We start from the raw sequence: 6,954 nt of genomic DNA, 5'->3' as shown, positions 1-6,954 counted from the left end.
AGAATTGGTTAAACCTTCTAGGGTATTGACTTCTTCATCCTAGGTTAAACCCAGTTTGGTTCTAATTTTAGTTTTATGATCAAATTTATGATGTCTCATTCTGATCATATTTGTGTGTTAGTTATTTGCTTGACTCATTTGAAAATTTTAAGGATTAAAGAATTTGAAAATGCACTGTGGTACCTCTGTAGTATGAAAGTTGCCCTTCTTGCAGATTATTCTATTTTCCCCTACCTATTTAAAAATTTCCCTATTCTTTTGTTAAGAGATGTGCTTATTCTCATTATATGAACTTGGGGAAAAAAGAATTTTCCTACTGATAAAATTAAGTTTCTATGGTTTAGTACAAATTTAGTGCCAGGATTCTTCAAGCAGGAAGCTGATGTTTGATATTTGCACACCTGAAATATATGTGACACTATAGAGAATCAGGAGTGTTAATTCCTCAAGAAAGGGATTTCTTAAGAGAAAGTGTATACTGGTTCTAGGATGCAGTCTCATGCCTTATGTAACCAATAGATGTTTGGGTTTCTAAGCTTACATTTGTGCCTTGAAATTAATACTTGTGTTTTTTAAAAGATGATAGTTCAGGATTTTACCACTTCTCAATCTATTACAAATTCAAACTCTGAACCAAGAAAGGGTGACTGTGTTTTATGCACTAAGTGGGTAGTTTGGTTGTTAGTTTCAGTTTTTAAGTTCTCTCCTGAAAATATTAAAAACCATGAAAATAGTTATTTTAGCAATAAAGAGAAATAGTAGCAAGCTTATTTTTTTCATGCTTGGAAGTTGTCGAGGAAACAATTTAAATATATTTTGAAAGTACTTTAATTTTTATATTATTATTTTACTATATATATGGTACCATATATCAAATATACCATAGAGTCCAAAAGACAATTAATATTATATCCTTTCATAATGAGGCATATTTAAAAGTTTGGATTTGGGTAACTTCCTCAACTTGATAAAGAGCATCTACAAAAAAACCTATAGCTAACGTCTTTGTTAATAGTGAGAAATTAGATACTTTTCCCTGATATCAGGAATAAGTCAAAGATTTTCCTCACTGTTCTTCTAGAAGTCCTAGCAATATAATAAAACAGAAAAGGAAATAAAAGGTATACAGATTTATATCTCAGAAGGATAGAGAAATAATTTTTAATTACAAGTTTTCTAAAGCAAATGGTGTAAGAAAAGGGAGGTGAGGGACCTAGCTAGAGTCAGGAAGAAGCCTGTCTAAAGTTCAGTCAAGTTGAGGAAAGCATTAAGGCCATCTCAATTATGTTCTTGTCTTGTTCATCTCATCCCAGAAATGGGACTTATAAGGAGCTCAAGTTCTCTGTGTGAATCCTATTCTTTCACTTGCTAAGATTCTGACCCTAATGTATGGATGCTCCTTTTCATTAGAGAACATTTATACGTTCAAGACAAGGAATACAGAAGGTTAAAAGTGTGAGACTGGGAAAGACGTATAGAGCTGTGGGGTTGGTTTTGTTTGTTTGTGGTTTTTTTTACAAAATACAAATAAAAGTTTATTATATAGAATTAAGGCCTTTACAGTTCAAAGTTACCTAAGACTAAAGAAAGACTAGGTAATTTTTAAAAACCTGTACAGAAATTTCATTTTTACTTCCTCCCACCCTCAACTATTAAAATGGCCTGACTAAATGTTATCAAGACAAACACTATAAATAACACCAAGTCCTTTAAAGACAACTTTCCCAAATGTTATTTCTTAGCATAGGCGATCTTCGTGGCATTACACGGTGTGATCTGAAATCCTTGTGAAGCTTCCCTGACAGCTCCAGCCTGTCCATCATTTTCAAATTCAACAAATGTAATGGCATGCCTCTCAGGTACCAAACGTACCTCCTTGAAACCAGGGAACTGATTAAACAGCATGGGTAACATCATTTCATTAGTCTCTTCTGGTAAATTATTAAGGAAAAACTATAGTTTGGAGGGTAATCAGGTACCTGAGAATGTGGTGTCGCATTTCCTTGGGTGTTAGCTGAACTTGGTGTTACCTGACCAGGCTTTTTATTTGTGGTTATTGCTGTCTGTCCCACAGTTTTGGCTTTTTTCTCTTCTTTGTCAGCAAAAGTGCCATGTGTTTTAGATATTATATCGGAATTTGTTTTTGCACACTGGATTTGCATTGGTTTACCATCAAATGGAAATCCTTGTAACTGTCTGAAGGCATTCTTGGATGAGCCCAATTCTTCAGATATACCAAAGGCTTGCTACCTCATCTTCATGCTCTTTAATACCAAAGCACCTACCACATGCCCAAGTCAGAAAACAGATCATATAGGGGTCTCTTCAGTTCTTCTTTTTAAAATTTTGTCATTGATATAAATTGTGTGGTTTTGTCTGACATCCATCTTTTGGGTAAAACTCTTCAAGTAGTCTGAGGTCTGCGTAGTGTTCTGTAAGAACCAAAAGCCCCAAAGGAGTCTTAATAAGTATTGGAAATATGATATTGTCCCAAACTCCTAATAGGCATTTAAAACAAAATAAAAACTCTTCCATAAAATTTATAAGAAATTACAGTGTTTTGATTTTGCACATAATTTCTGTTTTAATGCTATTTCTAAAATATTAAATTTTAAATTATTATAAAAAAAATTGATGCTGGCTCGCCTGGTTAGTGGGAGCTTCAAACTTTGCTACCTGTTGCATGGTCTGCACTGAAGAACAGTGGTCTTTGTAGGGCTGGTGGCCCAGCTACTTTGGATTGGCCTCATATTTTGGTGACAGTGGATCATTCATATTTTATCCTGTGCCATTTATCAAAAATTATGGATCCAATATTGTCTCTTTTCCTTAAAAGAAACTTAGAGTTTGAATCATGGATGTACTTTTCCTCCAATTTTCTTTCTTGAGTTGCATACAAGGAAAGCATTATCACTCAAATATGCTTTTAATCATCCTGTCCATAACATTACCAGGAATCAGAACAGATTTGTAATTTGAGAGCCATGTGCAAAAAAACAGATATCTTGGGATATATTCCTAGAAGTGGGATCACACAGCTAGAAACACCAATCAGAAAGGATATATGCACCTATGTTCATAGCAGCACAATTTACCATAACTAAGATTTGGGAACAGCCTAAGTGCCCATCAGCAGATAAGTGGATTAAAAAACTGTGGTACGTCTATACAATGGAATACTATGCTGTGCTGAAAAAGAAGGAACTCCTACCATTTGCAACAGCATGGATGGAACTGGAGAGCATTATGCTAAGCGAAATAAGCCAGTCAGAGAAAGATAAATATCACATGATCTCACTCATTTGTGGAATATAATGAACAACATAAACCGATGAACAAAAACAGATCCAGAGACACAGAAGCATTGATCAGACCGTCAAACCTCAGAGGGAAGGTAGGGGAGGGCGGGGGGAAGTGGGAAAGATGAACCAAAGGACTTGTATGTATACATATAAGCCTAACCAATGGACACAGACACCAGGGGGGTGAGGGCATAAGTGGGGGATGGGGGGGGCAAATGGGGGATACGGACACATATGTAATACCTTAATCAATAAGAAAAGAACAGATATCTTGCTTTACTGAGAAAATAGACAATTTTGTAAAATATTGGGCACTTATCTGTCAAAATGGGCCATTATATATTGAACCATAGTAAGAAGCAGCCACTGGGCACCTTCAATACCTTTCATTTATGCTTTAATGAATTAAAAAAAAAATCTTGTGTAAGACTGATCCAAATTCTGCTATATTTTAATTTATCTTGGACAAAACTGGTTAAATATTAATCAGGACAATACTAGTTGAAGAATAAATTTAGAATGCATAGTGAAGACAAATGTATTTTAATGTATTTTCTTAAATGATGCATTTTTATTAAATTTATTTCTATGTAAAAAATTTATCAAACATCAAGAAAATGGTGAGGAAGACGAGGATAGAAAACTGTGTAGATTATCTTTTTCTCTCCACTGACTTTACTTCATATGCTGGGTGGCTTCTAATACAACAGACATGAAGGCTGTCCTATTACCTGCTTTTAGGATCCATTATTCTGTGTGGAATATTCAAAATGCAGGAAGATTTTCATATGGTGGAATAACTATAGAACTCATGGTCAGAAGACTTGGTTGTAAATTCTTGCTCTATAAATTATGTAACCCTGGATGAGTTATGAAATCTTTTTGAGCCCTCAAATTCTCATCTGATAAAATGTGAATAATAAAAATATTTTTGTGTTCTCTGTTACAAAGTTGTAATAAGCAGCAAATAATTTAATGTATTGGAAGATGCTGCAAACCAAAATGCACCATCAAGGATTATTACTTATGCTTCAGTGCATACATGGAACGTAGTCTGCGTTCACTGTATTTTCAGAAACTAACTCTCCATCATGTTGACATTTGCTAATTTTAAATCATGTTGCAAATGAATGGCTCAGATTGGAACACCTGCTATCATCATTTTTTAAAGAAAATGACTATCATTTGATTTACAAGAACATTTTATCTTAATAAGTTCAGTTCAGCATTTATTAGCATGTATTAGCCTGAAATTTTCTGAACAGAAAACCATATCTAATTCTCTTCTCAGATATCAGAGTATCAACCATATTATGCTTGAACACTATACTTAGTAGGAATTGCTGGCCTCAATAATTCTTATTATTTTCCCAGAAGTACTTTATAAAATATAGGGTTTGAAAATAAAGGAAAAAAGCAGTAGTGTGGCTCAAGAGAAAACAAACCTTTTGGCATCATAGTTCTATATTATCTAAGTAAGATTTCAGCATTTTCTAGGCAATAACCTACTGTCAATCACTTCTCCCATTTTATGTTATAAAAAACAATATAGCCCTGACTGGTTTGGCTCAGTGGATAGAGCGTCGGCCTGTGGACTGAAGGGTCCCAGGTTCGATTCCGATCAAGGGCATGTACCTTGGTTGCGGGCACATCCCTAGTAAGGGATGTGCAGGAGGCAGCTGATCAATGTTTCTCTCTCATCGATGTTTCTAATTCTCTATCCCTCTCCCTTCCCCTCTGTAAAAAATCAATAAAATATATTTTAAAAAAACAAACCCAAAACAATATAGCTTGGCTGGTGTGGTTCAGTGGTTGAGCATTGATCCATGAACCAGGGGATCATGGTTCAATTCCAGGTTGGGGCACATGCCAAGATTGTAGGCTTGATCTGTGGTGGGTTGCATGCAGGACGCAGCTGATCAATGATTCTCTCTCATCATTGATGTTTCTATCTCTCTCTCCCTTTCCCTTCCTCTCTGAAATTAATAAAAACATATAAAAATATTTTTTAAGAACCAAAAAAATGAGACATATTACAGGACAGTTTCTAAAAATGAACACAAATTCTCATTATTTCAAAAATAAACAAAATAATTTTTATTTAAAAAGAGTTATATTTTTTGGATTAGGTATTGCAAAGAAAGGCTGTGAAGACATCACAGAATTCATACTTGCTCTCATGCAATGAGCATTTATGAAGCATGGCACTATCCGAGATTTTAAAGAGGAAGGGAAAGAAAGGAATTTTTGGCCATTGCCCAAGCAATGCAGTCGGTTAGGAAGGTATAGGCATGAAAAAAAATGTTCAGTACTGTGTGATTCTTGGCTAAAATAAGCAATCTAATTTAAAATTCTATATTTATTTAGAGCAAGTAAGCATTATGTTAGAGGGAGACACTAGAATAAATGTGGTAGCTGAGTTGAATATGCACATGATTTGAAAAGAGGGAATAGAAGATAAAAGAAGTTGCAAAGTGGAGGAGCCACACAAGCAGACTGGACATCAGAAAGGAGAAAGATTTATGAAGTCCCATTCTTTAAAGATTGTATTGTGCTTCGCTGCCTACCTAGACTTAATGGTTTTATATCTTTGAAAACATGATTGTGTTAAGTGGAGAAAATTTAAAGAGCCATTGGAAAAATTCATTATCGTGTTGCCCTTAAACAGGACTAAATGGAACCTGTTCATTTTCCTTATTTTAAACCTCCTTAAAGGAAGACCAGTTCAACCTCATACTTCATAGGGACTGTCATTGTTTTCACATAAACATTTGCTTTGGCTCACCTTGAAACATCCTACGCGTGTGTTTTGAAGTATATTTTCTAAACTGGAAACCTCAGAACTTGTGAATAGCTTCTAAAGTGTGACATTGAAATAATACTATACTTTTTAAATTATTTTGTTTCTCCTGAATACATTCTACTGTATAGTGGTTCCTGAAAACTGTGCTGAATAAGATTAAACAAAAACAAACACTTGTTTTGTCTCCTAAATATTATCCTTTAAAGGGCCTGATGGTCTATGATACTTTTTTTCTTAACATTGCTTAGCATTTTTTTTGTTTTATTGCTTAAAATATTACAAAGAGTAGTACATATGTCTCCTTTTTGTTTTCCTCCTTGATCTTCCCCCGGCCTCCCCTACCCCCTAATGTCTTGTGTTCTTTGGTTATGCTTATATGTATGCCTACAAGTCCTTTGGTTGATCTCTTAGCATTTTTTAAATTGCTGACACTTTTACAGATGTCCCTTATTCCCTCCCCCACATTTTGTCTACCTCCAACCAGCCCTCCTCCCTCCCCCTTTTTGGCCATCACTACACTGCTGTCTGTGTCCAATTTTCAATAACAGTAGGGCTGAGAGTACAATCGATGGCCCCTCTTATGCACAGGGGATAAGTTCTGAGACCCCCAGTTGATGCCTGAAAACTCAGATAGTTCTGAACACTGATCACCTTCCCCAACTCTGCTGGGAACGTGGCGGCAGCTTTTTCGCTGGCAGACACTGCCTCTCCAGGAATTTTTACATTTTTTAGTCCAAACCTATTCCTGATCTGTGTGACCATCCTGTACTTGCAATAATGGCTTGGTCACTCATTTCAGGGGATTCCTTGCTGAAGTCCAAGCTCAGTGCTTTCTGAAGCAACATGTTC

The 6,954-nt window shown here is 35.4% G+C and overlaps 1 pseudogene; it reads right to left on the bottom strand.

Annotated features, from left to right (window-relative positions):
• Window positions 1-1,583: 1,583 nt before the first annotated feature.
• On the bottom strand, window positions 1,584-2,390 carry LOC132234252 (U2 small nuclear ribonucleoprotein B''-like; annotated as a pseudogene).
• Window positions 2,391-6,954: the final 4,564 nt, after the last annotated feature.

This window comes from Myotis daubentonii, chromosome 5, assembly GCF_963259705.1.
Source record: "Myotis daubentonii chromosome 5, mMyoDau2.1, whole genome shotgun sequence".
In the NCBI taxonomy this organism is placed as follows: Eukaryota; Metazoa; Chordata; class Mammalia; order Chiroptera; family Vespertilionidae; genus Myotis; species Myotis daubentonii.
Note: the sequence above shows the minus strand (reverse complement) of the source record. Positions and strands in the feature narration are given on the sequence as shown.